Here is a 23,717-nt window from a genome sequence, read left to right as displayed (position 1 = left end):
GGCATATTTTCATTTCACCTGACATCTCTGACTTCCTATCTGTGGTGATCACTGTCTCACGGCCACCCACTTGGTAAAGATAATAACTAGGAGGTCATTGACTTAGTGATAATGTATTCATTGTCTCTAATGATGACTTCTATGATGCCCTCACACTGCAATGCCCTCTTCTAGGTTGGAACATCCTTGCTAACTTGCTTGACTTTTCAAGTAATCCTTCACCTGTTGAAGCCAGATATTTTCCGAAACATGTGTCACAGAGTCTCATGGGCATGACACTTGACACAATATCCATCTTGAGCACCAGATTTTTTGTGATTTTCATGTCTTACCTATTCATTTCCTTTGACATAGTTTCAGATCCTCTTATTAATCACTCACTGCAAGTTTTGAATGGTGCAGGTTTTGTGGACTTTTCTAAATAAAATGCATTACATTTGAATTCATCACTTTTCTTCCTGTTTTATCATGTTTATGTATTCCTGGTACACTGGTGTCGATTGGTCACTAAAAAGAGCACAACAGGATTCTATTCTACAGTACGGACCGTTGTCTTTCTCAATCGCTCCGATTCCATAATGGCAACAGTGCCGAGCAACAAGGGTACTTAACTGTGCAATCAATTCAAGAAAGTAGTTTCAACTCAGTGTCCACTTTCAGCAGAGACACTGGCAGTAGGGCTATTTCGGGTGCTCTTACAGCGGGCTTCATTCTCATAAGACTATATTTTCTACTGCTAGTATTCTTGCAGAGGAAGGTGCTGTTCAGTAACATGTGAGTGCAGTGCAGCTCTATAAAAGGATGATCTACAAACCAGGGACACTACCCAACCAAGAGGACTTCCTGTAACATTCCACGACAGAGACAATCCCTTAAGAGAAACTTTTTCACTGCAGAGATTCTCACTGAGGAAAATGATTCTCAGTGCCATGTCACTGCAAGGAGGCTAGCTTAGGAGGATTCTCTTCACAGTTGAGATGGCACCTGAGGAAGACACTTTTCAGCAATTGGTGGCTACAGGGGAGCTCACTTAAGAGTAACATCTTAAATGCTGGGGCCCTCATAAGGAATTGAATGAGCAGTATATGTTTCTCTGCTGCTATACTCCCTGAGAAGCAAAATATTAAGTGATATGTCACAGTTGCAAGGCAGCTCTATGAAGACAGGACAAGATTCACGTGTCTTTACTGCATAGTGTCGCGGTAATACATCAGTATTGACAAGGTGTATGAAATGAGTGTGATGATTTTCATTGATTAGACCTTTTAATCATCTTTATGTTAATATATGTTGAAATTCGTTCATATTTAATTAAGATCAAAATTAAAAATAATTGACGACCCAGGTGGGACTTGAACCCACAATCCCCAGCTTTGGAGGCTGATGCCTTATCCATTAGGCCACAGGGCCACTTGATGGAAAAGCACTGGTCTGACCATAATAGACCATCTGAACACCAATTCACACACAGAATAAACACCCCATGGCAAAAACAACAAAAACATGAAAAAAACACAGTCAACATGTAAAGCAAGTCTGTGAGTTTGGAAAACACACCTTGCATATGATGGTCCAGTGAGCGAAGGTAAAGAAAGGAACAACTCCTGCAACACAAACCCTTCCGCAATTCATATTGAACACTTTTGATTGAAGAGAGTATACAGTGCGGTGGTTGCTACTCCTCGCCATCCTTATTTATAGTATTTTTATTTATATGCACTGAAATAGCTTTTAGTTCGGCTTCTGATGTTTTGTCTTCTAAAAAATGTGTATATACTGGTACTTTCTACAGATGGAAATGAAGATGAACTCAAAATAGGGACAAATAGTCCTGACATGCACCAATCCTTAGCAACTGCTTTGGATTGGCCAAATGCGTAAATTCGATGCACTGTGTGTTATATTCTTGGCATTCGCACTTTACAAAATTTAAGAATTGCTGTAAGATTTTTCCATTATGGACACTATTCTAGAGTTCCAGCATTTTTCTTACTCTGTCTCAAAAATTGATGATTTCTACAAACTAGATTTCTTGCCTGGCATATTTTCATTTCACCTGACATCTCTGACTTCCTATCTGTGGTGATCACTGTCTCACGGCCACCCACTTGGTAAAGATAATAACTAGGAGGTCATTGACTTAGTGATAATGTATTCATTGTCTCTAATGATGACTTCTATGATGCCCTCACACTGCAATGCCCTCTTCTAGGTTGGAACATCCTTGCTAATTTGCTTGACTTTTCAAGTAATCCTTCACCTGTTGAAGCCAGATATTTTCCGAAACATGTGTCACAGAGTCTCATGGGCATGACACTTGACACAATATCCATCTTGAGCACCAGATTTTTTGTGATTTTCATGTCTTACCTATTCATTTCCTTTGACATAGTTTCAGATCCTCTTATTAATCACTCACTGCAAGTTTTGAATGGTGCATTTTTTGCGGACTTTTCTAAATAAAATGCATTACATTTGAATTCATCACTTTTCTTCCTGTTTTATCATGTTTATGTATTCCTGGTACACTGGTGTCGATTGGTCACTAAAAAGAGCACAACAGGATTCTATTCTACAGTACGGACCGTTGTCTTTCTCAATTGCTCCGATTCCATAATGGCAACAGTGCCGAGCAACAAGTGTACTTAACTGTGCAATCAATTCAAGAAAGTAGTTTCAACTCAGTGTCCACTTTCTGCAGAGACACTGGCAGTAGGGCTATTTCGGGTGCTCTTACAGCAGGCTTCATTCTCATAAGACTATATTTTCTAATGCTAGTATTCTTGCAGAGGAAGGTGCTGTTCAGTAACATGTGAGTGCAGTGCAGCTCTATAAAAGGATGATCTACAATCCAGGGACACTACCCAACCAAGAGGACTTCCTGTAACATTCCACGACAGAGACAATCCCTTAAGAGAAACTTTTTCACTGCAGAGATTCTCACTGAGGAAAATGATTCTCAGTGACATGTCACTGCAAGGAGGCTAGCTTAGGAGGATTCTCTTCACAGTTGAGATGGCACCTGAGGAAGACACTTTTCAGCAATTGGTGGCTACAGGGGAGCTCACTTAAGAGTAACATCTTAAATGCTGGGGCCCTCATAAGGAATTGAATGAGCAGTATATGTTTCTCTGCTGCTATACTCCCTGAGAAGCAAAATATTAAGTGATATGTCACAGTTGCAAGGCAGCTCTATGAAGACAGGACAAGATTCACGTGTCTTTACTGCATAGTGTCGCGGTAATACATCAGTATTGACAAGGTGAATGAAATGAGTGTGATGATTTTCATTGATGAGACCTTTTAATCATCTTTATGTTAATATATGTTGAAATTCGTTCATATTTAATTAAGATCAAAATTAAAAATAATTGACGACCCAGGTGGGACTTAAACCCACAATCCCCAGCTTCGGAGGCTGATGCCTTATCCATTAGGCCACAGGGCCACTTGATAGAAAAGCACTGATCTGACCATAATAGACCAACTGAACACCAATTCAAACACAGAATAAACACCCCATGGCAAAAACAACAAAAACATGAAAAAAAAACACAGTCAACATGTAGAGCAAGTCTGTGAGTTTGGAAAACACACCTTGCATATGAAGGTCCAGTGAGCGAAGGTAAAGAAAGGAACAACTCCTGCAACACAAACCCTTCCGCAATTCATATTGAACACTTTTGATTGAAGAGAGTATACAGTGCGGTGGTTGCTACTCCTCGCCATCCTTATTTATAGTATTTTGATTTATATGCACTGAAATAGCTTTTAGTTTGGCTTCTGATGTTTTGTCTTCTAAAAAATGTGTATATACTGGTACTTTCTACAGATGGAAATGAAGATGAACTGAAAATAGGGACAAATAGTCCTGACATACACCAATCCTTAGCAACTGCTTTGGATTGGCCAAATGCGTAAATTCGATGCACTGTGTGTTATATTCTTGGCATTCGCACTTTACAAAATTTAAGAATTGCTGTAAGATTTTTCCATTATGGACACTATTCTAGAGTTCCAGCATTTTTCTTACTCTGTCTCAAAAATTGATGATTTCTACAAACTAGATTTCTTGCCTGGCATATTTTCATTTCACCTGACATCTCTGACTTCCTATCTGTGGTGATCACTGTCTCACGGCCACCCACTTGGTAAAGATAATAACTAGGAGGTCATTGACTTAGTGATAATGTATTCATTGTCTCTAATGATGACTTCTATGATGCCCTCACACTGCAATGCCCTCTTCTAGGTTGGAACATCCTTGCTAATTTGCGTGACTTTTCAAGTAATCCTTCACCTGTTGAAGCCAGATATTTTCCGAAACATGTGTCACAGAGTCTCATGGGCATGACACTTGACACAATATCCATCTTGAGCACCAGATTTTTTGTGATTTTCATGTCTTACCTATTCATTTCCTTTGACATAGTTTCAGATCCTCTTATTAATCACTCACTGCAAGTTTTGAATGGTGCATTTTTTGCGGACTTTTCTAAATAAAATGCATTACATTTGAATTCATCACTTTTCTTCCTGTTTTATCATGTTTATGTATTCCTGGTACACTGGTGTCGATTGGTCACTAAAAAGAGCACAACAGGATTCTATTCTACAGTACGGACCGTTGTCTTTCTCAATTGCTCCGATTCCATAATGGCAACAGTGCCGAGCAACAAGTGTACTTAACTGTGCAATCAATTCAAGAAAGTAGTTTCAACTCAGTGTCCACTTTCTGCAGAGACCCTGGCAATAGGGCTATTTCGGGTGCTCTTACAGCAGGCTTCATTCTCATAAGACTATATTTTCTACTGCTAGTATTCTTGCAGAGGAAGGTGCTGTTCAGTAACATGTGAGTGCAGTGCAGCTCTATAAAAGGATGATCTACAATCCAGGGACACTACCCAACCAAGAGGACTTCCTGTAACATTCCACGACAGAGACAATCCCTTAAGAGAAACTTTTTCACTGCAGAGATTCTCACTGAGGAAAATGATTCTCAGTGCCATGTCACTGCAAGGAGGCTAGCTTAGGAGGATTCTCTTCACAGTTGAGATGGCACCTGAGGAAGACACTTTTCAGCAATTGGTGGCTACAGGGGAGCTCACGTAAGAGTAACATCTTAAATGCTGGGGCCCTCATAAGGAATTGAATGAGCAGTATATATTTCTCTGCTGCTATACTCCCTGAGAAGCAAAATATTAAGTGATATGTCACAGTTGCAAGGCGGCTCTATGAAGACAGGACAAGATTCACGTGTCTTTACTGCATAGTGTCGCGGTAATACATCAGTATTGACAAGGTGAATGAAATGAGTGTGATGATTTTCATTGATGAGACCTTTTAATCATCTTTATGTTAATATATGTTGAAATTCATTCATATTTAATTAAGATCAAAATTAAAAATAATTGACGACCCAGGTGGGACTTGAACCCACAATCCCCAGCTTCGGAGGCTGATGCCTTATCCATTAGGCCACAGGGCCACTTGATGGAAATGCACTGATCTGACCATAATAGACCAGCTGAACACCAATTCACACACAGAATAAACACCCCATGGCAAAAACAACAAAAACATGAAAAAAACACAGTCAACATGTAAAGCAAGTCTGTGAGTTTGGAAAACACACCTTGCATATGATGGTCCAGTGAGCGAAGGTAAAGAAAGGAACAACTCCTGCAACACAAACCCTTCCGCAATTCATATTGAACACTTTTGATTGAAGAGAGTATACAGTGCGGTGGTTGCTACTCCTCGCCATCCTTATTTATAGCATTTTGATTTATATGCACTGAAATAGCTTTTAGTTCGGCTTCTGATGTTTTGTCTTCTAAAAAATGTGTATATACTGGTACTTTCTACAGATGGAAATGAAGATGAACTCAAAATAGGGACAAATAGTCCTGACATGCACCAATCCTTAGCAACTGCTTTGGATTGGCCAAATGCGTAAATTCGATGCACTGTGTGTTATATTCTTGGCATTCGCACTTTACAAAATTTAAGAATTGCTGTAAGATTTTTCCATTATGGACACTATTCTAGAGTTCCAGCATTTTTCTTACTCTGTCTCAAAAATTGATGATTTCTACAAACTAGATTTCTTGCCTGGCATATTTTCATTTCACCTGACATCTCTGACTTCCTATCTGTGGTGATCACTGTCTCACGGCCACCCACTTGGTAAAGATAATAACTAGGAGGTCATTGACTTAGTGATAATGTATTCATTGTCTCTAATGATGACTTCTATGATGCCCTCACACTGCAATGCCCTCTTCTAGGTTGGAACATCCTTGCTAATTTGCTTGACTTTTCAAGTAATCCTTCACCTGTTGAAGCCAGATATTTTCCGAAACATGTGTCACAGAGTCTCATGGGCATGACACTTGACACAATATCCATCTTGAGCACCAGATTTTTTGTGATTTTCATGTCTTACCTATTCATTTCCTTTGACATAGTTTCAGATCCTCTTATTAATCACTCACTGCAAGTTTTGAATGGTGCAGGTTTTGTGGACTTTTCTAAATAAAATGCATTACATTTGAATTCATCACTTTTCTTCCGGTTTTATCATGTTTATGTATTCCTAGTACACTAGTGTCGATTGGTCACTAAAAAGATCACAACAGGATTCTATTCTACAGTACGGACCGTTGTCTTTCTCAATTGCTCCGATTCCATAATGGCAACAGTGCCGAGCAACAAGGGTACTTAACTGTGCAATCAATTCAAGAAAGTAGTTTCAACTCAGTGTCCACTTTCTGCAGAGACACTGGCAATAGGGCTAATTCGGGTGCTCTTACAGCAGGCTTCATTCTCATAAGACTATATTTTCTACTGCTAGTATTCTTGCAGAGGAAGGTGCTGTTCAGTAACATGTGAGTGCAGTGCAGCTCTATAAAAGGATGATCTACAATCCAGGGACACTACCCAACCAAGAGGACTTCCTGTAACATTCCACTACAGAGACAATCCCTTAAGAGAAACTTTTTCACTGCAGAGATTCTCACTGAGGAAAATGATTCTCAGTGACATGTCACTGCAAGGAGGCTAGCTTAGGAGGATTCTCTTCACAGTTGACATGGCACCTGAGGAAGACACTTTTCAGCAATTGGTGGCTACAGGGGAGCTCACTTAAGAGTAACATCTTAAATGCTGGGGCCCTCATAAGGAATTGAATGAGCAGTATATGTTTCTCTGCTGCTATACTCCCTGAGAAGCAAAATATTAAGTGATATGTCACAGTTGCAAGGCAGCTCTATGAAGACAGGACAAGATTCACGTGTCTTTACTGCATAGTGTCGCGGTAATACATCAGTATTGACAAGGTGAATGAAATGAGTGTGATGATTTTCATTGATGAGACCTTTTAATCATCTTTATGTTAATATATGTTGAAATTCGTTCATATTTAATTAAGATCAAAATTAAAAATAATTGACGACCCAGGTGGGACTTAAACCCACAATCCCCAGCTTCGGAGGCTGATGCCTTATCCATTAGGCCACAGGGCCACTTGATAGAAAAGCACTGATCTGACCATAATAGACCAACTGAACACCAATTCAAACACAGAATAAACACCCCATGGCAAAAACAACAAAAACATGAAAAAAAAACACAGTCAACATGTAGAGCAAGTCTGTGAGTTTGGAAAACACACCTTGCATATGAAGGTCCAGTGAGCGAAGGTAAAGAAAGGAACAACTCCTGCAACACAAACCCTTCCGCAATTCATATTGAACACTTTTGATTGAAGAGAGTATACAGTGCGGTGGTTGCTACTCCTCGCCATCCTTATTTATAGTATTTTGATTTATATGCACTGAAATAGCTTTTAGTTTGGCTTCTGATGTTTTGTCTTCTAAAAAATTTGTATGTACTGGTACTTTCTATAGATGGAAATGAAGATGAACTCAAAATAGGGACAAATAGTCCTGACATACACCAATCCTTAGCAACTGCTTTGGATTGGCCAAATGCGTAAATTCGATGCACTGTGTGTTATATTCTTGGCATTCGCACTTTACAAAATTTAAGAATTGCTGTAAGATTTTTCCATTATGGACACTATTCTAGAGTTCCAGCATTTTTCTTACTCTGTCTCAAAAATTGATGATTTCTACAAACTAGATTTCTTGCCTGGCATATTTTCATTTCACCTGACATCTCTGACTTCCTATCTGTGGTGATCACTGTCTCACGGCCACCCACTTGGTAAAGATAATAACTAGGAGGTCATTGACTTAGTGATAATGTATTCATTGTCTCTAATGATGACTTCTATGATGCCCTCACACTGCAATGCCCTCTTCTAGGTTGGAACATCCTTGCTAACTTGCTTGACTTTTCAAGTAATCCTTCACCTGTTGAAGCCAGATATTTTCCGAAACATGTGTCACAGAGTCTCATGGGCATGACACTTGACACAATATCCATCTTGAGCACCAGATTTTTTGTGATTTTCATGTCTTACCTATTCATTTCCTTTGACATAGTTTCAGATCCTCTTATTAATCACTCACTGCAAGTTTTGAATGGTGCAGGTTTTGTGGACTTTTCTAAATAAAATGCATTACATTTGAATTCATCACTTTTCTTCCTGTTTTATCATGTTTATGTATTCCTGGTACACTGGTGTCGATTGGTCACTAAAAAGAGCACAACAGGATTCTATTCTACAGTACGGACCGTTGTCTTTCTCAATCGCTCCGATTCCATAATGGCAACAGTGCCGAGCAACAAGGGTACTTAACTGTGCAATCAATTCAAGAAAGTAGTTTCAACTCAGTGTCCACTTTCTGCAGAGACACTGGCAGTAGGGCTATTTCGGGTGCTCTTACAGCGGGCTTCATTCTCATAAGACTATATTTTCTACTGCTAGTATTCTTGCAGAGGAAGGTGCTGTTCAGTAACATGTGAGTGCAGTGCAGCTCTATAAAAGGATGATCTACAAACCAGGGACACTACCCAACCAAGAGGACTTCCTGTAACATTCCACGACAGAGACAATCCCTTAAGAGAAACTTTTTCACTGCAGAGATTCTCACTGAGGAAAATGATTCTCAGTGCCATGTCACTGCAAGGAGGCTAGCTTAGGAGGATTCTCTTCACAGTTGAGATGGCACCTGAGGAAGACACTTTTCAGCAATTGGTGGCTACAGGGGAGCTCACTTAAGAGTAACATCTTAAATGCTGGGGCCCTCATAAGGAATTGAATGAGCAGTATATGTTTCTCTGCTGCTATACTCCCTGAGAAGCAAAATATTAAGTGATATGTCACAGTTGCAAGGCAGCTCTATGAAGACAGGACAAGATTCACGTGTCTTTACTGCATAGTGTCGCGGTAATACATCAGTATTGACAAGGTGAATGAAATGAGTGTGATGATTTTCATTGATGAGACCTTTTAATCATCTTTATGTTAATATATGTTGAAATTCGTTCATATTTAATTAAGATCAAAATTAAAAATAATTGACGACCCAGGTGGGACTTGAACCCACAATCCCCAGCTTCGGAGGGTGATGCCTTATCCATTAGGCCACAGGGCCACTTGATGGAAAAGCACTGATCTGACCATAATAGACCATCTGAACACCAATTCACACACAGAATAAACACCCCATGGCAAAAACAACAAGAACATGAAAAAAACACAGTCAACATGTAAAGCAAGTCTGTGAGTTTGGAAAACACACCTTGCATATGATGGTCCAGTGAGCGAAGGTAAAGAAAGGAACAACTCCTGCAACACAAACCCTTCCGCAATTCATATTGAACACTTTTGATTGAAGAGAGTATACAGTGCGGTGGTTGCTACTCCTCGCCATCCTTATTTATAGTATTTTGATTTATATGCACTGAAATAGCTTTTAGTTCGGCTTCTGATGTTTTGTCTTCTAAAAAATGTGTATATACTGGTACTTTCTACAGATGGAAATGAAGATGAACTCAAAATAGGGACAAATAGTCCTGACATGCACCAATCCTTAGCAACTGCTTTGGATTGGCCAAATGCGTAAATTCGATGCACTGTGTGTTATATTCTTGGCATTCGCACTTTACAAAATTTAAGAATTGCTGTAAGATTTTTCCATTATGGACACTATTCTAGAGTTCCAGCATTTTTCTTACTCTGTCTCAAAAATTGATGATTTCTACAAACTAGATTTCTTGCCTGGCATATTTTCATTTCACCTGACATCTCTGACTTCCTATCTGTGGTGATCACTGTCTCACGGCCACCCACTTGGTAAAGATAATAACTAGGAGGTCATTGACTTAGTGATAATGTATTCATTGTCTCTAATGATGACTTCTATGATGCCCTCACACTGCAATGCCCTCTTCTAGGTTGGAACATCCTTGCTAATTTGCGTGACTTTTCAAGTAATCCTTCACCTGTTGAAGCCAGATATTTTCCGAAACATGTGTCACAGAGTCTCATGGGCATGACACTTGACACAATATCCATCTTGAGCACCAGATTTTTTGTGATTTTCATGTCTTACCTATTCATTTCCTTTGACATAGTTTCAGATCCTCTTATTAATCACTCACTGCAAGTTTTGAATGGTGCATTTTTTGCGGACTTTTCTAAATAAAATGCATTACATTTGAATTCATCACTTTTCTTCCTGTTTTATCATGTTTATGTATTCCTGGTACACTGGTGTCGATTGGTCACTAAAAAGAGCACAACAGGATTCTATTCTACAGTACGGACCGTTGTCTTTCTCAATTGCTCCGATTCCATAATGGCAACAGTGCCGAGCAACAAGTGTACTTAACTGTGCAATCAATTCAAGAAAGTAGTTTCAACTCAGTGTCCACTTTCTGCAGAGACCCTGGCAATAGGGCTATTTCGGGTGCTCTTACAGCAGGCTTCATTCTCATAAGACTATATTTTCTACTGCTAGTATTCTTGCAGAGGAAGGTGCTGTTCAGTAACATGTGAGTGCAGTGCAGCTCTATAAAAGGATGATCTACAATCCAGGGACACTACCCAACCAAGAGGACTTCCTGTAACATTCCACGACAGAGACAATCCCTTAAGAGAAACTTTTTCACTGCAGAGATTCTCACTGAGGAAAATGATTCTCAGTGCCATGTCACTGCAAGGAGGCTAGCTTAGAAGGATTCTCTTCACAGTTGAGATGGCACCTGAGGAAGACACTTTTCAGCAATTGGTGGCTACAGGGGAGCTCACTTAAGAGTAACATCTTAAATGCTGGGGCCCTCATAAGGAATTGAATGAGCAGTATATATTTCTCTGCTGCTATACTCCCTGAGAAGCAAAATATTAAGTGATATGTCACAGTTGCAAGGCGGCTCTATGAAGACAGGACAAGATTCACGTGTCTTTACTGCATAGTGTCGCGGTAATACATCAGTATTGACAAGGTGAATGAAATGAGTGTGATGATTTTCATTGATGAGACCTTTTAATCATCTTTATGTTAATATATGTTGAAATTCGTTCATATTTAATTAAGATCAAAATTAAAAATAATTGACGACCCAGGTGGGACTTGAACCCACAATCCCCAGCTTCGGAGGCTGATGCCTTATCCATTAGGCCACAGGGCCACTTGATGGAAATGCACTGATCTGACCATAATAGACCAGCTGAACACCAATTCACACACAGAATAAACACCCCATGGCAAAAACAACAAAAACATGAAAAAAACACAGTCAACATGTAAAGCAAGTCTGTGAGTTTGGAAAACACACCTTGCATATGATGGTCCAGTGAGCGAAGGTAAAGAAAGGAACAACTCCTGCAACACAAACCCTTCCGCAATTCATATTGAACACTTTTGATTGAAGAGAGTATACAGTGCGGTGGTTGCTACTCCTCGCCATCCTTATTTATAGCATTTTGATTTATATGCACTGAAATAGCTTTTAGTTCGGCTTCTGATGTTTTGTCTTCTAAAAAATGTGTATATACTGGTACTTTCTACAGATGGAAATGAAGATGAACTCAAAATAGGGACAAATAGTCCTGACATGCACCAATCCTTAGCAACTGCTTTGGATTGGCCAAATGCGTAAATTCGATGCACTGTGTGTTATATTCTTGGCATTCGCACTTTACAAAATTTAAGAATTGCTGTAAGATTTTTCCATTATGGACACTATTCTAGAGTTCCAGCATTTTTCTTACTCTGTCTCAAAAATTGATGATTTCTACAAACTAGATTTCTTGCCTGGCATATTTTCATTTCACCTGACATCTCTGACTTCCTATCTGTGGTGATCACTGTCTCACGGCCACCCACTTGGTAAAGATAATAACTAGGAGGTCATTGACTTAGTGATAATGTATTCATTGTCTCTAATGATGACTTCTATGATGCCCTCACACTGCAATGCCCTCTTCTAGGTTGGAACATCCTTGCTAATTTGCTTGACTTTTCAAGTAATCCTTCACCTGTTGAAGCCAGATATTTTCCGAAACATGTGTCACAGAGTCTCATGGGCATGACACTTGACACAATATCCATCTTGAGCACCAGATTTTTTGTGATTTTCATGTCTTACCTATTCATTTCCTTTGACATAGTTTCAGATCCTCTTATTAATCACTCACTGCAAGTTTTGAATGGTGCAGGTTTTGTGGACTTTTCTAAATAAAATGCATTACATTTGAATTCATCACTTTTCTTCCGGTTTTATCATGTTTATGTATTCCTAGTACACTAGTGTCGATTGGTCACTAAAAAGATCACAACAGGATTCTATTCTACAGTACGGACCGTTGTCTTTCTCAATTGCTCCGATTCCATAATGGCAACAGTGCCGAGCAACAAGGGTACTTAACTGTGCAATCAATTCAAGAAAGTAGTTTCAACTCAGTGTCCACTTTCTGCAGAGACACTGGCAATAGGGCTAATTCGGGTGCTCTTACAGCAGGCTTCATTCTCATAAGACTATATTTTCTACTGCTAGTATTCTTGCAGAGGAAGGTGCTGTTCAGTAACATGTGAGTGCAGTGCAGCTCTATAAAAGGATGATCTACAATCCAGGGACACTACCCAACCAAGAGGACTTCCTGTAACATTCCACTACAGAGACAATCCCTTAAGAGAAACTTTTTCACTGCAGAGATTCTCACTGAGGAAAATGATTCTCAGTGACATGTCACTGCAAGGAGGCTAGCTTAGGAGGATTCTCTTCACAGTTGACATGGCACCTGAGGAAGACACTTTTCAGCAATTGGTGGCTACAGGGGAGCTCACTTAAGAGTAACATCTTAAATGCTGGGGCCCTCATAAGGAATTGAATGAGCAGTATATGTTTCTCTGCTGCTATACTCCCTGAGAAGCAAAATATTAAGTGATATGTCACAGTTGCAAGGCAGCTCTATGAAGACAGGACAAGATTCACGTGTCTTTACTGCATAGTGTCGCGGTAATACATCAGTATTGACAAGGTGAATGAAATGAGTGTGATGATTTTCATTGATGAGACCTTTTAATCATCTTTATGTTAATATATGTTGAAATTCGTTCATATTTAATTAAGATCAAAATTAAAAATAATTGACGACCCAGGTGGGACTTAAACCCACAATCCCCAGCTTCGGAGGCTGATGCCTTATCCATTAGGCCACAGGGCCACTTGATAGAAAAGCACTGATCTGACCATAATAGACCAACTGAACACCAATTCAAACACAGAATAAACACCCCATGGCAAAAACAACAAAAACATGAAAAAAAAACACAGTCAACATGTAGAGCAAGTCTGTGAGTTTGGAAAACACACCTTGCATATGAAGGTCCAGTGAGCGAAGGTAAAGAAAGGAACAACTCCTGCAACACAAACCCTTCCGCAATTCATATTGAACACTTTTGATTGAAGAGAGTATACAGTGCGGTGGTTGCTACTCCTCGCCATCCTTATTTATAGTATTTTGATTTATATGCACTGAAATAGCTTTTAGTTTGGCTTCTGATGTTTTGTCTTCTAAAAAATTTGTATGTACTGGTACTTTCTATAGATGGAAATGAAGATGAACTCAAAATAGGGACAAATAGTCCTGACATACACCAATCCTTAGCAACTGCTTTGGATTGGCCAAATGCGTAAATTCGATGCACTGTGTGTTATATTCTTGGCATTCGCACTTTACAAAATTTAAGAATTGCTGTAAGATTTTTCCATTATGGACACTATTCTAGAGTTCCAGCATTTTTCTTACTCTGTCTCAAAAATTGATGATTTCTACAAACTAGATTTCTTGCCTGGCATATTTTCATTTCACCTGACATCTCTGACTTCCTATCTGTGGTGATCACTGTCTCACGGCCACCCACTTGGTAAAGATAATAACTAGGAGGTCATTGACTTAGTGATAATGTATTCATTGTCTCTAATGATGACTTCTATGATGCCCTCACACTGCAATGCCCTCTTCTAGGTTGGAACATCCTTGCTAACTTGCTTGACTTTTCAAGTAATCCTTCACCTGTTGAAGCCAGATATTTTCCGAAACATGTGTCACAGAGTCTCATGGGCATGACACTTGACACAATATCCATCTTGAGCACCAGATTTTTTGTGATTTTCATGTCTTACCTATTCATTTCCTTTGACATAGTTTCAGATCCTCTTATTAATCACTCACTGCAAGTTTTGAATGGTGCAGGTTTTGTGGACTTTTCTAAATAAAATGCATTACATTTGAATTCATCACTTTTCTTCCTGTTTTATCATGTTTATGTATTCCTGGTACACTGGTGTCGATTGGTCACTAAAAAGAGCACAACAGGATTCTATTCTACAGTACGGACCGTTGTCTTTCTCAATCGCTCCGATTCCATAATGGCAACAGTGCCGAGCAACAAGGGTACTTAACTGTGCAATCAATTCAAGAAAGTAGTTTCAACTCAGTGTCCACTTTCTGCAGAGACACTGGCAGTAGGGCTATTTCGGGTGCTCTTACAGCGGGCTTCATTCTCATAAGACTATATTTTCTACTGCTAGTATTCTTGCAGAGGAAGGTGCTGTTCAGTAACATGTGAGTGCAGTGCAGCTCTATAAAAGGATGATCTACAAACCAGGGACACTACCCAACCAAGAGGACTTCCTGTAACATTCCACGACAGAGACAATCCCTTAAGAGAAACTTTTTCACTGCAGAGATTCTCACTGAGGAAAATGATTCTCAGTGCCATGTCACTGCAAGGAGGCTAGCTTAGGAGGATTCTCTTCACAGTTGAGATGGCACCTGAGGAAGACACTTTTCAGCAATTGGTGGCTACAGGGGAGCTCACTTAAGAGTAACATCTTAAATGCTGGGGCCCTCATAAGGAATTGAATGAGCAGTATATGTTTCTCTGCTGCTATACTCCCTGAGAAGCAAAATATTAAGTGATATGTCACAGTTGCAAGGCAGCTCTATGAAGACAGGACAAGATTCACGTGTCTTTACTGCATAGTGTCGCGGTAATACATCAGTATTGACAAGGTGAATGAAATGAGTGTGATGATTTTCATTGATGAGACCTTTTAATCATCTTTATGTTAATATATGTTGAAATTCGTTCATATTTAATTAAGATCAAAATTAAAAATAATTGACGACCCAGGTGGGACTTGAACCCACAATCCCCAGCTTCGGAGGGTGATGCCTTATCCATTAGGCCACAGGGCCACTTGATGGAAAAGCACTGATCTGACCATAATAGACCATCTGAACACCAATTCACACACAGAATAAACACCCCATGGCAAAAACAACAAGAACATGAAAAAAACACAGTCAACATGTAAAGCAAGTCTGTGAGTTTGGAAAACACACCTTGCATATGATGGTCCAGTGAGCGAAGGTAAAGAAAGGAACAACTCCTGCAACACAAACCCTTCCGCAATTCATATTGAACACTTTTGATTGAAGAGAGTATACAGTGCGGTGGTTGCTACTCCTCGCCATCCTTATTTATAGTATTTTGATTTATATGCACTGAAATAGCTTTTAGTTCGGCTTCTGATGTTTTGTCTTCTAAAAAATGTGTATATACTGGTACTTTCTACAGATGGAAATGAAGATGAACTCAAAATAGGGACAAATAGTCCTGACATGCACCAATCCTTAGCAACTGCTTTGGATTGGCCAAATGCGTAAATTCGATGCACTGTGTGTTATATTCTTGGCATTCGCACTTTACAAAATTTAAGAATTGCTGTAAGATTTTTCCATTATGGACACTATTCTAGAGTTCCAGCATTTTTCTTACTCTGTCTCAAAAATTGATGATTTCTACAAACTAGATTTCTTGCCTGGCATATTTTCATTTCACCTGACATCTCTGACTTCCTATCTGTGGTGATCACTGTCTCACGGCCACCCACTTGGTAAAGATAATAACTAGGAGGTCATTGACTTAGTGATAATGTATTCATTGTCTCTAATGATGACTTTTATGATGCCCTCACACTGCAATGCCCTCTTCTAGGTTGGAACATCCTTGCTAACTTGCTTGACTTTTCAAGTAATCCTTCACCTGTTGAAGCCAGATATTTTCCAAAACATGTGTCACAGAGTCTCATGGGCATGACACTTGACACAATATCCATCTTGAGCACCAGATTTTTTGTGATTTTCATGTCTTACCTATTCATTTCCTTTGACATAGTTTCAGATCCTCTTATTAATCACTCACTGCAAGTTTTGAATGGTGCAGGTTTTGTGGACTTTTCTAAATAAAATGCATTACATTTGAATTCATCACTTTTCTTCCGGTTTTATCATGTTTATGTATTCCTAGTACACTAGTGTCGATTGGTCACTAAAAAGAGCACAACAGGATTCTATTCTACAGTACGGACCGTTGTCTTTCTCAATTGCTCCGATTCCATAATGGCAACAGTGCCGAGCAACAAGGGTACTTAACTGTGCAATCAATTCAAGAAAGTAGTTTCAACTCAGTGTCCACTTTCTGCAGAGACACTGGCAATAGGGCTAATTCGGGTGCTCTTACAGCAGGCTTCATTCTCATAAGACTATATTTTCTAATGCTAGTATTCTTGCAGAGGAAGGTGCTGTTCAGTAACATGTGAGTGCAGTGCAGCTCTATAAAAGGATGATCTACAATCCAGGGACACTACCCAACCAAGAGGACTTCCTGTAACATTCCACGACAGAGACAATCCCTTAAGAGAAACTTTTTCACTGCAGAGATTCTCACTGAGGAAAATGATTCTCAGTGCCATGTCACTGCAAGGAGGCTAGCTTAGGAGGATTCTCTTCACAGTTGAGATGGCACCTGAGGAAGACACTTTTCAGCAATTGGTGGCTACAGGGGAGCTCACTTAAGAGTAACATCTTAAATGCTGGGGCCCTCATAAGGAATTGAATTAGCAGTATCTGTTTCTCTGCTGCTATACTCCCTGAGAAGCAAAATATTAAGTGATATGTCACAGTTGCAAGGCAGCTCTATGAAGACAGGACAAGATTCACGTGTCTTTACTGCATAGTGTCGCGGTAATACATCAGTATTGACAAGGTGAATGAAATGAGTGTGATGATTTTCATTGATGAGACCTTTTAATCATCTTTATGTTAATATATGTTGAAATTCGTTCATATTTAATTAAGATCAAAATTAAAAATAATTGACGACCCAGGTGGGACTTGAACCCACAATTCCCAGCTTCGGAGGCTGATGCCTTATCCATTAGGCCACAGGGCCACTTGATGGAAAAGCACTGATCTGACCATAATAGACCATCTGAACACCAATTCACACACAGAATAAACACCCCATGGCAAAAACAACAAAAACATGAAAAAAACACAGTCAACATGTAAAGCAAGTCTGTGAGTTTGGAAAACACACCTTGCATATGATGGTCCAGTGAGCGAAGGTAAAGAAAGGAACAACTCCTGCAACACAAACCCTTCCGCAATTCATATTGAACACTTTTGATTGAAGAGAGTATACAGTGCGGTGGTTGCTACTCCTCGCCATCCTTATTTATAGTATTTTGATTTATATGCACTGAAATAGCTTTTAGTTCGGCTTCTGATGTTTTGTCTTCTAAAAAATGTGTATATACTGGTACTTTCTACAGATGGAAATGAAGATGAACTGAAAATAGGGACAAATAGTCCTGACATGCACCAATCCTTAGCAACTGCTTTGGATTGGTCAAATGCGTAAATTCGATGCCCTGTGTGTTATATTCTTGGCATTCGCACTTTACAAAATTTAAGAATTGCTGTAAGATTTTTCCATTATGGACACTATTCTAGAGTTCCAGCATTTTTCTTACTCTGTCTCAAAAATTGATGATTTCTACAAACTAGATTTCTTGCCTGGCATATTTTCATTTCACCTGACATCTCTGACTTCCTATCTGTGGTGATCACTGTCTCACGGCCACCCACTTGGTAAAGATAATAACTAGGAGGTCATTGACTTAGTGATAATGTATTCATTGTCTCTAATGATGACTTCTATGATGCCCTCACACTGCAATGCCCTCTTCTAGGTTGGAACATCCTTGCTAATTTGCTTGACTTTTCAAGTAATCCTTCACCTGTTGAAGCCAGATATTGTCCGAAACATGTGTCACAGAGTCTCATGGGCATGACACTTGACACAATATCCATCTTGAGCACCAGATTTTTTGTGATTTTCATGTCTTACCTATTCATTTCCTTTGACATAGTTTCAGATCCTCTTATTAATCACTCACTGCAAGTTTTGAATGGTGCATTTTTTGTGGACTTTTCTAAATAAAATGCATTACATTTGAATTCATCACTTTTCTTCCTGTTTTATCATGTTTATGTATTCCTGGTACACTGGTGTCGATTGGTCACTAAAAAGAGCACAACAGGATTCTATTCTACAGTACGGACCATTGTCTTTCTCAATTGCTCCGATTCCATAATGGCAACAGTGCCGAGCAACAAGTGTACTTAACTGTGCAATCAATTCAAGAAAGTAGTTTCAACTCAGTGTCCACTTTCTGCAGAGACACTGGCAGTAGGGCTATTTCGGGTGCTCTTACAGCGGGCTTCATTCTCATAAGACTATATTTTCTACTGCTAGTATTCTTGCAGAGGAAGGTGCTGTTCAGTAACATGTGAGTGCAGTGCAGCTCTATAAAAGGATGATCTACAATCCAGGGACACTACCCAACCAAGAGGACTTCCTGTAACATTCCACGACAGAGACAATCCCTTAAGAGAAACTTTTTCACTGCAGAGATTCTCACTGAGGAAAATGATTCTCAGTGCCATGTCACTGCAAGGAGGCTAGCTTAGGAGGATTCTCTTCACAGTTGAGATGGCACCTGAGGAAGACACTTTTCAGCAATTGGTGGCTACAGGGGAGCTCACTTAAGAGTAACATCTTAAATGCTGGGGCCCTCATAAGGAATTGAATGAGCAGTATATGTTTCTCTGCTGCTATACTCCCTGAGAAGCAAAATATTAAGTGATATGTCACAGTTGCAAGGCAGCTCTATGAAGACAGGACAAGATTCACGTGTCTTTACTGCATAGTGTCGCGGTAATACATCAGTATTGACAAGGTGTATGAAATGAGTGTGATGATTTTCATTGATTAGACCTTTTAATCATCTTTATGTTAATATATGTTGAAATTCGTTCATATTTAATTAAGATCAAAATTAAAAATAATTGACGACCCAGGTGGGACTTGAACCCACAATCCCCAGCTTTGGAGGCTGATGCCTTATCCATTAGGCCACAGGGCCACTTGATGGAAAAGCACTGATCTGACCATAATAGACCATCTGAACACCAATTCACACACAGAATAAACACCCCATGGCAAAAACAACAAAAACATGAAAAAAACACAGTCAACATGTAAAGCAAGTCTGTGAGTTTGGAAAACACACCTTGCATATGATGGTCCAGTGAGCGAAGGTAAAGAAAGGAACAACTCCTGCAACACAAACCCTTCCGCAATTCATATTGAACACTTTTGATTGAAGAGAGTATACAGTGCGGTGGTTGCTACTCCTCGCCATCCTTATTTATAGTATTTTGATTTATATGCACTGAAATAGCTTTTAGTTCGGCTTCTGATGTTTTGTCTTCTAAAAAATGTGTATATACTGGTACTTTCTACAGATGGAAATGAAGATGAACTCAAAATAGGGACAAATAGTCCTGACATGCACCAATCCTTAGCAACTGCTTTGGATTGGCCAAATGCGTAAATTCGATGCACTGTGTGTTATATTCTTGGCATTCGCACTTTACAAAATTTAAGAATTGCTGTAAGATTTTTCCATTATGGACACTATTCTAGAGTTCCAGCATTTTTCTTACTCTGTCTCAAAAATTGATGATTTCTACAAACTAGATTTCTTGCCTGGCATATTTTCATTTCACCTGACATCTCTGACTTCCTATCTGTGGTGATCACTGTCTCACGGCCACCCACTTGGTAAAGATAATAACTAGGAGGTCATTGACTTAGTGATAATGTATTCATTGTCTCTAATGATGACTTCTATGATGCCCTCACACTGCAATGCCCTCTTCTAGGTTGGAACATCCTTGCTAATTTGCTTGACTTTTCAAGTAATCCTTCACCTGTTGAAGCCAGATATTTTCCGAAACATGTGTCACAGAGTCTCATGGGCATGACACTTGACACAATATCCATCTTGAGCACCAGATTTTTTGTGATTTTCATGTCTTACCTATTCATTTCCTTTGACATAGTTTCAGATCCTCTTATTAATCACTCACTGCAAGTTTTGAATGGTGCAGGTTTTGTGGACTTTTCTAAATAAAATGCATTACATTTGAATTCATCACTTTTCTTCCGGTTTTATCATGTTTATGTATTCCTAGTACACTAGTGTCGATTGGTCACTAAAAAGATCACAACAGGATTCTATTCTACAGTACGGACCGTTGTCTTTCTCAATTGCTCCGATTCCATAATGGCAACAGTGCCGAGCAACAAGGGTACTTAACTGTGCAATCAATTCAAGAAAGTAGTTTCAACTCAGTGTCCACTTTCTGCAGAGACACTGGCAATAGGGCTAATTCGGGTGCTCTTACAGCAGGCTTCATTCTCATAAGACTATATTTTCTACTGCTAGTATTCTTGCAGAGGAAGGTGCTGTTCAGTAACATGTGAGTGCAGTGCAGCTCTATAAAAGGATGATCTACAATCCAGGGACACTACCCAACCAAGAGGACTTCCTGTAACATTCCACTACAGAGACAATCCCTTAAGAGAAACTTTTTCACTGCAGAGATTCTCACTGAGGAAAATGATTCTCAGTGACATGTCACTGCAAGGAGGCTAGCTTAGGAGGATTCTCTTCACAGTTGACATGGCACCTGAGGAAGACACTTTTCAGCAATTGGTGGCTACAGGGGAGCTCACTTAAGAGTAACATCTTAAATGCTGGGGCCCTCATAAGGAATTGAATGAGCAGTATATGTTTCTCTGCTGCTATACTCCCTGAGAAGCAAAATATTAAGTGATATGTCACAGTTGCAAGGCAGCTCTATGAAGACAGGACAAGATTCACGTGTCTTTACTGCATAGTGTCGCGGTAATACATCAGTATTGACAAGGTGAATGAAATGAGTGTGATGATTTTCATTGATGAGACCTTTTAATCATCTTTATGTTAATATATGTTGAAATTCGTTCATATTTAATTAAGATCAAAATTAAAAATAATTGACGACCCAGGTGGGACTTAAACCCACAATCCCCAGCTTCGGAGGCTGATGCCTTATCCATTAGGCCACAGGGCCACTTGATAGAAAAGCACTGATCTGACCATAATAGACCAACTGAACACCAATTCAAACACAGAATAAACACCCCATGGCAAAAACAACAAAAACATGAAAAAAAAACACAGTCAACATGTAGAGCAAGTCTGTGAGTTTGGAAAACACACCTTGCATATGAAGGTCCAGTGAGCGAAGGTAAAGAAAGGAACAACTCCTGCAACACAAACCCTTCCGCAATTCATATTGAACACTTTTGATTGAAGAGAGTATACAGTGCGGTGGTTGCTACTCCTCGCCATCCTTATTTATAGTATTTTGATTTATATGCACTGAAATAGCTTTTAGTTTGGCTTCTGATGTTTTGTCTTCTAAAAAATTTGTATGTACTGGTACTTTCTATAGATGGAAATGAAGATGAACTCAAAATAGGGACAAATAGTCCTGACATACACCAATCCTTAGCAACTGCTTTGGATTGGCCAAATGCGTAAATTCGATGCACTGTGTGTTATATTCTTGGCATTCGCACTTTACAAAATTTAAGAATTGCTGTAAGATTTTTCCATTATGGACACTATTCTAGAGTTCCAGCATTTTTCTTACTCTGTCTCAAAAATTGATGATTTCTACAAACTAGATTTCTTGCCTGGCATATTTTCATTTCACCTGACATCTCTGACTTCCTATCTGTGGTGATCACTGTCTCACGGCCACCCACTTGGTAAAGATAATAACTAGGAGGTCATTGACTTAGTGATAATGTATTCATTGTCTCTAATGATGACTTCTATGATGCCCTCACACTGCAATGCCCTCTTCTAGGTTGGAACATCCTTGCTAACTTGCTTGACTTTTCAAGTAATCCTTCACCTGTTGAAGCCAGATATTTTCCGAAACATGTGTCACAGAGTCTCATGGGCATGACACTTGACACAATATCCATCTTGAGCACCAGATTTTTTGTGATTTTCATGTCTTACCTATTCATTTCCTTTGACATAGTTTCAGATCCTCTTATTAATCACTCACTGCAAGTTTTGAATGGTGCAGGTTTTGTGGACTTTTCTAAATAAAATGCATTACATTTGAATTCATCACTTTTCTTCCTGTTTTATCATGTTTATGTATTCCTGGTACAATGGTGTCGATTGGTCACTAAAAAGAGCACAACAGGATTCTATTCTACAGTACGGACCGTTGTCTTTCTCAATCGCTCCGATTCCATAATGGCAACAGTGCCGAGCAACAAGGGTACTTAACTGTGCAATCAATTCAAGAAAGTAGTTTCAACTCAGTGTCCACTTTCTGCAGAGACACTGGCAGTAGGGCTATTTCGGGTGCTCTTACAGCGGGCTTCATTCTCATAAGACTATATTTTCTACTGCTAGTATTCTTGCAGAGGAAGGTGCTGTTCAGTAACATGTGAGTGCAGTGCAGCTCTATAAAAGGATGATCTACAAACCAGGGACACTACCCAACCAAGAGGACTTCCTGTAACATTCCACGACAGAGACAATCCCTTAAGAGAAACTTTTTCACTGCAGAGATTCTCACTGAGGAAAATGATTCTCAGTGCCATGTCACTGCAAGGAGGCTAGCTTAGGAGGATTCTCTTCACAGTTGAGATGGCACCTGAGGAAGACACTTTTCAGCAATTGGTGGCTACAGGGGAGCTCACTTAAGAGTAACATCTTAAATGCTGGGGCCCTCATAAGGAATTGAATGAGCAGTATATGTTTCTCTGCTGCTATACTCCCTGAGAAGCAAAATATTAAGTGATATGTCACAGTTGCAAGGCAGCTCTATGAAGACAGGACAAGATTCACGTGTCTTTACTGCATAGTGTCGCGGTAATACATCAGTATTGACAAGGTGAATGAAATGAGTGTGATGATTTTCATTGATGAGACCTTTTAATCATCTTTATGTTAATATATGT

General features: G+C 39.4%; 11 non-coding genes across 11 annotated transcripts; all 11 read right to left on the bottom strand.

Annotated features, from left to right (window-relative positions):
* Positions 1–1,337: 1,337 nt before the first annotated feature.
* On the bottom strand, positions 1,338–1,410 carry TRNAW-CCA (transfer RNA tryptophan (anticodon CCA)). Its single transcript has one exon. It is a non-coding gene; the product is annotated as a tRNA-Trp (tRNA).
* Positions 1,411–3,375: 1,965 nt separating this feature from the next.
* On the bottom strand, positions 3,376–3,448 carry TRNAR-CCG (transfer RNA arginine (anticodon CCG)). Its single transcript has one exon. It is a non-coding gene; the product is annotated as a tRNA-Arg (tRNA).
* Positions 3,449–5,415: 1,967 nt separating this feature from the next.
* On the bottom strand, positions 5,416–5,488 carry TRNAR-CCG (transfer RNA arginine (anticodon CCG)). The gene has a single exon. It is a non-coding gene; the product is annotated as a tRNA-Arg (tRNA).
* A 1,965-nt stretch (positions 5,489–7,453) lies between these two features.
* On the bottom strand, positions 7,454–7,526 carry TRNAR-CCG (transfer RNA arginine (anticodon CCG)). Its single transcript has one exon. It is a non-coding gene; the product is annotated as a tRNA-Arg (tRNA).
* A 1,967-nt stretch (positions 7,527–9,493) lies between these two features.
* On the bottom strand, positions 9,494–9,566 carry TRNAR-CCG (transfer RNA arginine (anticodon CCG)). The gene has a single exon. It is a non-coding gene; the product is annotated as a tRNA-Arg (tRNA).
* Positions 9,567–11,531: 1,965 nt separating this feature from the next.
* On the bottom strand, positions 11,532–11,604 carry TRNAR-CCG (transfer RNA arginine (anticodon CCG)). Its single transcript has one exon. It is a non-coding gene; the product is annotated as a tRNA-Arg (tRNA).
* A 1,965-nt stretch (positions 11,605–13,569) lies between these two features.
* Positions 13,570–13,642, bottom strand: TRNAR-CCG (transfer RNA arginine (anticodon CCG)). Its single transcript has one exon. It is a non-coding gene; the product is annotated as a tRNA-Arg (tRNA).
* A 1,967-nt stretch (positions 13,643–15,609) lies between these two features.
* On the bottom strand, positions 15,610–15,682 carry TRNAR-CCG (transfer RNA arginine (anticodon CCG)). Its single transcript has one exon. It is a non-coding gene; the product is annotated as a tRNA-Arg (tRNA).
* A 1,965-nt stretch (positions 15,683–17,647) lies between these two features.
* TRNAR-CCG (transfer RNA arginine (anticodon CCG)) lies at positions 17,648–17,720 on the bottom strand. Its single transcript has one exon. It is a non-coding gene; the product is annotated as a tRNA-Arg (tRNA).
* Positions 17,721–19,685: 1,965 nt separating this feature from the next.
* Positions 19,686–19,758, bottom strand: TRNAW-CCA (transfer RNA tryptophan (anticodon CCA)). The gene has a single exon. It is a non-coding gene; the product is annotated as a tRNA-Trp (tRNA).
* Positions 19,759–21,723: 1,965 nt separating this feature from the next.
* Positions 21,724–21,796, bottom strand: TRNAR-CCG (transfer RNA arginine (anticodon CCG)). The gene has a single exon. It is a non-coding gene; the product is annotated as a tRNA-Arg (tRNA).
* Positions 21,797–23,717: the final 1,921 nt, after the last annotated feature.

Source organism: Ambystoma mexicanum, chromosome 3q (assembly GCF_040938575.1).
Source record: "Ambystoma mexicanum isolate Mex_15411 chromosome 3q, UKY_AmexF1_1, whole genome shotgun sequence".
NCBI lineage: Eukaryota > Metazoa > Chordata > Amphibia > Caudata > Ambystomatidae > Ambystoma > Ambystoma mexicanum.
Note: the sequence above shows the minus strand (reverse complement) of the source record. Positions and strands in the feature narration are given on the sequence as shown.